At 41.4% G+C, this 7,295-nt stretch overlaps 1 pseudogene; it reads right to left on the reverse strand.

The window, feature by feature from the left end:
* Positions 1-204: 204 nt before the first annotated feature.
* On the reverse strand, positions 205-1,377 carry LOC146690392 (uncharacterized; annotated as a pseudogene).
* Positions 1,378-7,295: the final 5,918 nt, after the last annotated feature.

Consider the following 7,295-nt stretch of genomic DNA (forward strand, 5'->3'; position numbering starts at 1 on the left):
TCATTGATCTGATACAGGGTAGAATGCATGTTGAGAACATGCAAAGCAGTAAAAGAAGAACTCCTATCAAGACAAGTCCTTTGATCACGAGGGTCGTCCAGCTGACGCTCAGTAGCCAGGTCAGCCAGTTCTCTGTGTTCATGACATAGTCTTGTTGCTGTGCATTACTCAGTTGTCATAACTTCTCCAGGGCGGTGGTCATGGTCAAGGAATGCACGTTATCTGGAATATAGGTGCAGCAAGTGGTGTTGAATAAGACACAAAGGCCCCTCTCTCAGCGAGAATCATGTCCAGGGCGACTCTGTGTTGCATGACCACTATTCTGATCGCGTCGATTTCCTCATTCTGAGCCTTGTTTATCCTTGTTGAGCTGTTCAGGAAAAGTCCAAATCGGTAATCTAGAGTCTCAATTCTTAGCATGTTTTTTCCATCTCCGATTCATGGGAACAGTGAGTGCAGGACTTTCTGTCTGGTGGTCCACAAGTTGAACTCCGCTGGCACATCACTGCCCCAGATTGGATCATGTGGTTGCACGTCATCAGTGCTCCTCTTGCGTCTTGGTTGGTCCTGATGGAATATTCTGAATGTGTGGTCCGACACAAAAATTGGGGCGCAGAGTCCGGTGCTGTTGGGTGGGATGGTGAAGTATGTCTTTGAGCCATATGCCCAAGCTGTACCCTGCACCCAATATGTGCCATTCAGGAAGCTTATCCGTGCCTTTCTGTCCTGCGGCATCCGGAAAGTCTGGGAGCAGTTTTGGTTCTTCCCCAGCTTTCTGTTGCCGTATGCGAAGGTGAAACACATTGGATGTTGTATTCCTGGTTCCCTCCTGACGTTGAAAGATTTTCCCTTGTCATTGGTCGCATACAGGTGTACCCAGTATCGGTCATCACAGCTGTAGTTCCAGTCTGAGACCTCTGATGCACAAAATACTACCTCCTTAGGTTTATAGTTGATCAGTGTTCCATTACACCGTCGCAGGTCGGTTTTTGTGACTTGTCTTTTTAACTCAACCTTGAAGAAGAAGATGTCTTCGGGGGAACATGTTCTGCTGTTGGCTTTGTAGAATATACATAGGGCTTCGGAAAGGCTGGGTGATTTTCCATACAGGGTGGCTTGCATTGCTGTTGTTGGGAGGTGAGAACAGACGTAGCAGCCAGTGTGGTTGTCTTCTGTATGTACTCGGTTGTAGATGTACCGGTACCAGGCATTGTTCAGTCAGGGGTGGTTGTGCTCTTTATCCATATCCTTTAGGTGTAAGTTGTCATATGACCATTTCTTCTGTAGGTGGTGCTGTGGGTCCTTGTCTCTCCAGGTGAGTATCAGTAGGCTCACTAGGAGCGCAATGCCAGCCATTATGAGGACAAGGTTCTTCATGATGACCAGGCACACCCGGGCTCCAGGTGAGTAGACCACTGGCGAGAAGACAAAAGAGCGGGATATACCCAAACAGCCCTTTCCTCCACCAGGGAACACCTAGGAGTCGGGGGAACCGGCGTCTATGCTTGTGTTGTCACTCACTCTTTTGCAGTGGCTTTGGTGGATCCAAGATGGTCTTTCTGTTATTTTGCAGGCGGTTGGTGTAGTAAGTAAGACCTGATATGGGCCTTCCCACCTTGGTGAACTCCAATTCTTTCTCTGGAGTACTTTGATCAGGATCCAATCACCTGGTTGCAACCTGCAAGAAACTGGAGAGATATCGCTCGGCAGTTTATTGTTAGCACAATCTCTTTATTCTCAAATAATTTAGTCATCCACTCTGCTAGAGTGGTTTCTCCTATAGACTTATTAATAGCCTCCCGTGAACGATTTCAAAGGGTGTGAGCTTTTGCGAACCCTGGGTTAGTCGCATCCACATCTTCACCAGGCCCAAACACTCAGGCCATTGTCTGATCTTATCAGAGTAGGAATGCCGTAAGTAGGAATAAAATGGTTGCATAAACATTTTGCTACTGAGATTGCATCTGCTCTTTTTACTGGATAGATTTCTGGCCATTTTGAGAACACATCCACAATTACTAGAGCGTATTTTGATGCTTGACATTCGTTCAGTTCAATAAAATCCATGTGGATTGTGTGAAATGGGTGCGGTGGTGTTGGGGAAAAGCCTCTTTTAGGCCTGAGGTTTCCCTGTGCATTATGTTTCTGGCAAATCATGCATGTTCTGATAAACTCTTGTGCTGAAGCTTCAAAATTTTGAGTATAGAAGTGTTTGGGGAGGACATTCATCATTCCACCCCTTGACAAATGCGTTAAGCTATGTGTCACTAATGCTGCTGTCTTGTGTAGCAATTTTGGCAGTATTGGTTCGCCATTACAGGTCATTAGGTCATTTTGTAGCCGTGCTCCACACTTTAACCACTTCTTTTACTCTGCGATAGGTGCGGCTCTCTATTCATCTTTAAGTACATCAAGTGGTATTAGCTGTGAAGTTTCAGACATTAAAGTTCGTATTGGTTGCTGTGCAGCCTTCCTCGCAGCTTGGCCTGCGAAGTTATTGCCTTTAGTAATTTCTGAATTATCTTTTTTGGTGTGCAACGCATATTGACTGTCAGTGTGAATATATATATCTTGACCTTTGCGCAGTATGCACGTATAACAGCCGTTAGTTCTGCACTCTGTGCTGAAAAAGAGGAAGTAAGGGCTTTTGTTTCTAAAATGGTGTCTGCTGTGGTTACTGCATAACCTACACAGTTTCGCCCGAGACTATTTTTGAACGCTGAACCGTCTGACAAAGATGTTAACGAAACCAGCTTGTGGTGTCCATTCTACTTTATCTGTCAGTGCTAGATTTTTTCCATAAACTAAGTTTTGCAATGGTTCAGCTAACGTAGCATATTCAGGTATCCAGCATCTGCAAAAATTGCAGAGACCTAACTAACTCATCATTTGTTGTTTTGTGACAGGCTTAGGAGCGTTTTGTACAGCTACTTTTCTGCTGTCTAACAGCTGTCGGCCTTGTCCTGTCAGTCTGTGGCCAAGGTATGTTATCTCCTGGCTCCACAATTGCCATGCTCCGCTAGATGTTGCAAAACTGTCAGTGTGTTTGTTTTGCAATCCGTCTGTGTGTAGCCTGTAATCAAAATATCATCAACGTATAGCAGGAATTTACCTGGGGCAGGAAGCGTGCAAAATGACATGGATTTTCTGAGAGCTTCTGCATAAAGAGTGGGGCTATTCTGGAATCCCTGAGGCAACCTTGTATAGGTATACTTCTGGTTGTCAAAAGTGAATCCAAATGTAGCTTTTGTGAGTCAGTGTGTAGTGGTACAGAAAAGAAAGCATTGGATAACCACTGTGCTTTTTGTATTACTTGATTTAAAATGGTGTGTGGATTTGCCACCACAGGTGGGATTTGTTCTGTTATGTCATTTATTGCTCTTTGCCTCTTCGTCTTTGTTTTTTTTTTTTTGTTGTTCATTACGTTTTCACTTGAGGCATTCCTAGATACCTTCTAGTTTTCCAAAGAATTGATCCAGGTCTGTTTTGCTCCTGAAGAAACACAACTAAGACATTTTCATTATTATCCTGAGTACTTAAACTACCCGTTTCCCTCTCTCTGGTCAGAAATACCAACTCATGTTATGTGTATAAGTGTAAGCAGGTCTTCATTTCTTTTCCTATGCATGTTAATGTTCAGTGAGTGTAAGCTGCTTCCTTCATTGCCTCTGTATGTTATTATCAGGTTTAATTCATGCATTTTTTCACTGATTTCTTAATTCAAAACCATCTCACTTCTGAGTCTTTCCAAAAATAATTTCACATGTAACAATTTGTGTATGTGTGTTTTCTATTCACTGATAGACAGCTCCCTGTGCTGTCCCCTATGCAGCTTCTGCTCTGAAACAAATAAATAAAAACTTTTAACTCGCTCATTAGCTTAGTAGTGTCCACATATTTAAATCAGCTTCTCAATCTTGTAGCTTTAGCTATTATCTACAGGGTTTGGCTTATTAAATATCATTATAAATGTGCTCTACATCTCAGTAATATTTATCTAGGATAAATGACAGATTTTCAAGCAGGTTAAGTGCCTCTATGCACCTAATTGGTTTAGATATTGCCTTTATTTTCTTCATCTCATATGTCATTATACTGAGTTTGAGCAAACCTTAAGCTTGATGCAGACTACTTCATAACAATTATCCATCTCACATCATACTGACTAGGTGCCACTTATGATTAATATTATATTTTTATTAATATTATCATCTTTTTCTTTCTATATAATAACAACAGTATATTACAACATTTTATCAGTGTAAATCACTATACTACTACTGAGCCAATTTAATAGTTAGGATCATCTTACTCAGCAAACAGATAATTTAGAATTCATCCAATCTGTACAAATTTGCTTTTTCTCTGAACAGGTTTGTGCCTACTTTTTAGACTGGTCTTCTGTTTGCCTCATCTCAGATCCAACCTTCAGTCACATTCATTCTCTCTGTTGCATGTCGAACCAAGTAATTTATTATTATATTTTTATATTTTATTTTGTATCCATCAAGGGCTTTGGGTGATCTGCAGTTTCACCCTCATCCAGGCTGTAGACATTTACCTTTTCACACACTTTCCTTGGCTGAACAATGAGACAGCCTTAATCTACCTTATGCATCTCTCTTTTTTATAGAAAAGGTTTTCATGTGAATGATTTCCTTTTATTTATTTTATACAATCTGGGCATGATTGTCATGCCAACTATATTTCATTGTTTAGTTCTGTTTGTAAGGTTCCTCTTAAAATAGTTACTGCAGAGGGACCGCAAACCATTTGTACTAATTTTGACCGGCGCCGGCAGAAATTTTCTCTAACCACTGCTCGTCAGCAGTGAGTTTTGTAGATTTATTACCCATTTAGTTTAGTTTTGTAGAAGGTTTGGTTACAATGTATCTTATTGAGTTAGTTACACACAGACCCGTGATGCTGTCTCTGGCACGAAGAGTGAGGAGGGAGAACAACAACAGCCTTCTACTTTCAAGCTATTCTTGAAAGCGGTTGTCGTTTTTACGTGATGACGCACAACCGATTCCTCACCCAGCCAGTACGTGAGCAATCAATGGTAAACAATTCAGTGGAGTAGTTCAGCCACCTTAATGTGCTGTTAAATCAACTTACTCCACCAACAGAACAGTAAAAACAATTTATGCGCGCAATTTCTATCCTATGTTAGTTGACACTTTCCGTACACTTATTTACTTTCTAGTAAATTTAGACTTCCAGCCTTTTTTTAACTGCGAAACGAGTGTCTATTACACTACCAGTTTCGTCTTACAAGCGAGTCTTAAAACTGCCAGTCCCCGTAGGACGAGTTTTCTTGGAACAGTGTCACCCTAAACACCGATAATTTTACGCAAGGTGTGTCAAATGTGGAATAATCACCTGGCTTCGCTGTTGCCGGTCTGTCGGGCGTCCTCCTTCAAGTCCCACAGCCGTGGGCCTGTATAACGTCGGCCAGGACCCGAATTTTAGCGTCCGTGGACTTTCAACCCTACCTGGAGGGCGCTCTGCAGAGACTTTGACGCAGGCTTGTCACGGCGTCGGGACTTGAGGAAGGATACCACTGTGAAATGGAGCATAATATTATTATTAATACCAGTCCATTAACGGCTTTGAAGGACCAATTAAATGTCAGAGATTTACAGTTAACAAACAGTCAGGTGAGTAAACAACACTGAGACACTTAAGATTGACAACGTGCGGCACGGGTGAAAAGCTCAGAGCAAATCACACCGAACTGCAGTATTTGTTTATTTTTATAAGTTACATCGTCAATATGCAAATATAATCACATTTCCTGTTACGCAGGTCTGAGTATAAGCTGTGTGTAAGCTGTGTGTGTGTGTCACAAAGTATGTGTGTTGCAAGTCAATTTCTAAGAATAATATAATGCCAGTCAGCTTCTGCGGATATGTATTTCTGTACTGGTCTCTTGTCAGTGTCACAGGGTCAGCTTCCTGTTTCTACAGAAAACTGTGTCTGGTGAAATATGTGTAACATAACTTTTGAAGCATAATAAATAAAATAAATAAAAACTCCCTAACAAAAACTGACGGCTTAAGTGGAGAATTGTGGAGGAGTCTGAAACACTGCAAAAGCAACATATGGAAATTCACATACACAAGCAGAAAATAAAGATTAACACTTCCTGTGTGTGTGACTGAAGCTTTCAGGAGAGGAAGCATGACAGACTGTTCAGGAGTGCAGATTTGGATAGGAAATTTATAGTTTAGTGATTATATGTTGTCGTAAGGGGGTTATGTCTTATGTTGAATCGAAGTATGCTAAAGTGCATAAAGGGGGTGATTGTTGTGTGCAAATTGTGTGGTTTTAACAAGACTTTCGGTGTACTGAGGAGGTGAAATTATGTGGTGGCAATACTTGTGTGTTTAGGGTTTTTGAGGTTGTTGTGGTGATGGGTTGATTCTGTCAGTTAGGTTCGGGTTGTTGTTTTTAATAGAGGGAGTTTTAGTAAACATGGACATGTCTAAGAGGGGGCCCATTATTTTTGTAACAGTGCACTTAGAGAAAACCTGTCAGGTGATTTTGTTTTGTGTTTTCATGAGCTAATAATCAGCTCTCTTTTTTTCATTTTTGTTCTAAGCAGGCCTGCAACAGTGAATAACAGCGCTGACAAATTCTCGGGAAGAGCAAATATAAGGTGGGCTTTCCAGATTACAACTGGCTGAGGAGAAAGCTACCTGTGGGGACCTGATCAGGTCGTAAGTCCCTGTCTAAAAGGATTGTAGCGATTCAATCCAGTCTAAAACATAAGGAACTATTTTCCTTTGGAAAATAAAAAATGAATGACGTCATTTTGCTGAGGGCGGAAATCTAAATGCGGCGATGGTTTCCACTATCAGCAAAGAAGAAGGAATGAATGGATGAATGAATGAAAGACTGGGAATAGAAACAAACTGACTGACTGGTAAAAGCTGACAAGACTTGACCACGACTCAAGGTTAACCTCCACCTAGATGGGACAAAAGGGTGGATGAATTTATGTGTGTTTCTTTTTACAGGAGCAGAAAGATGACAGCGACATCTGAGGTTGCATGACGATTTAACTTTTAAATGTTACTTTCTGTGTTTGTGAATCTACCAGGGTCGTTGTTCAGGGGTTTGTGTTGTGTTGCTCACAGAGATAACTGTGAGAAAGTGTGTACACACCTGCGCAGCGTTAACATTTGCATTTTCTTCTCTACAGCATGACAGGGCTGGATGTGCTTTGAATATGTGATTTATAACTGGACAAGTGGTTAATGTTTGCTAATAATGTTTTCCTACTCCAGGAT

The sequence above is a fragment of the Copadichromis virginalis genome, linkage group LG16, assembly GCF_057382275.1.
Source record: "Copadichromis virginalis isolate Kocher_CV1m ecotype Utaka linkage group LG16, C_Virginalis_male_GT1.1, whole genome shotgun sequence".
Taxonomy (NCBI): Eukaryota; Metazoa; Chordata; class Actinopteri; order Cichliformes; family Cichlidae; genus Copadichromis; species Copadichromis virginalis.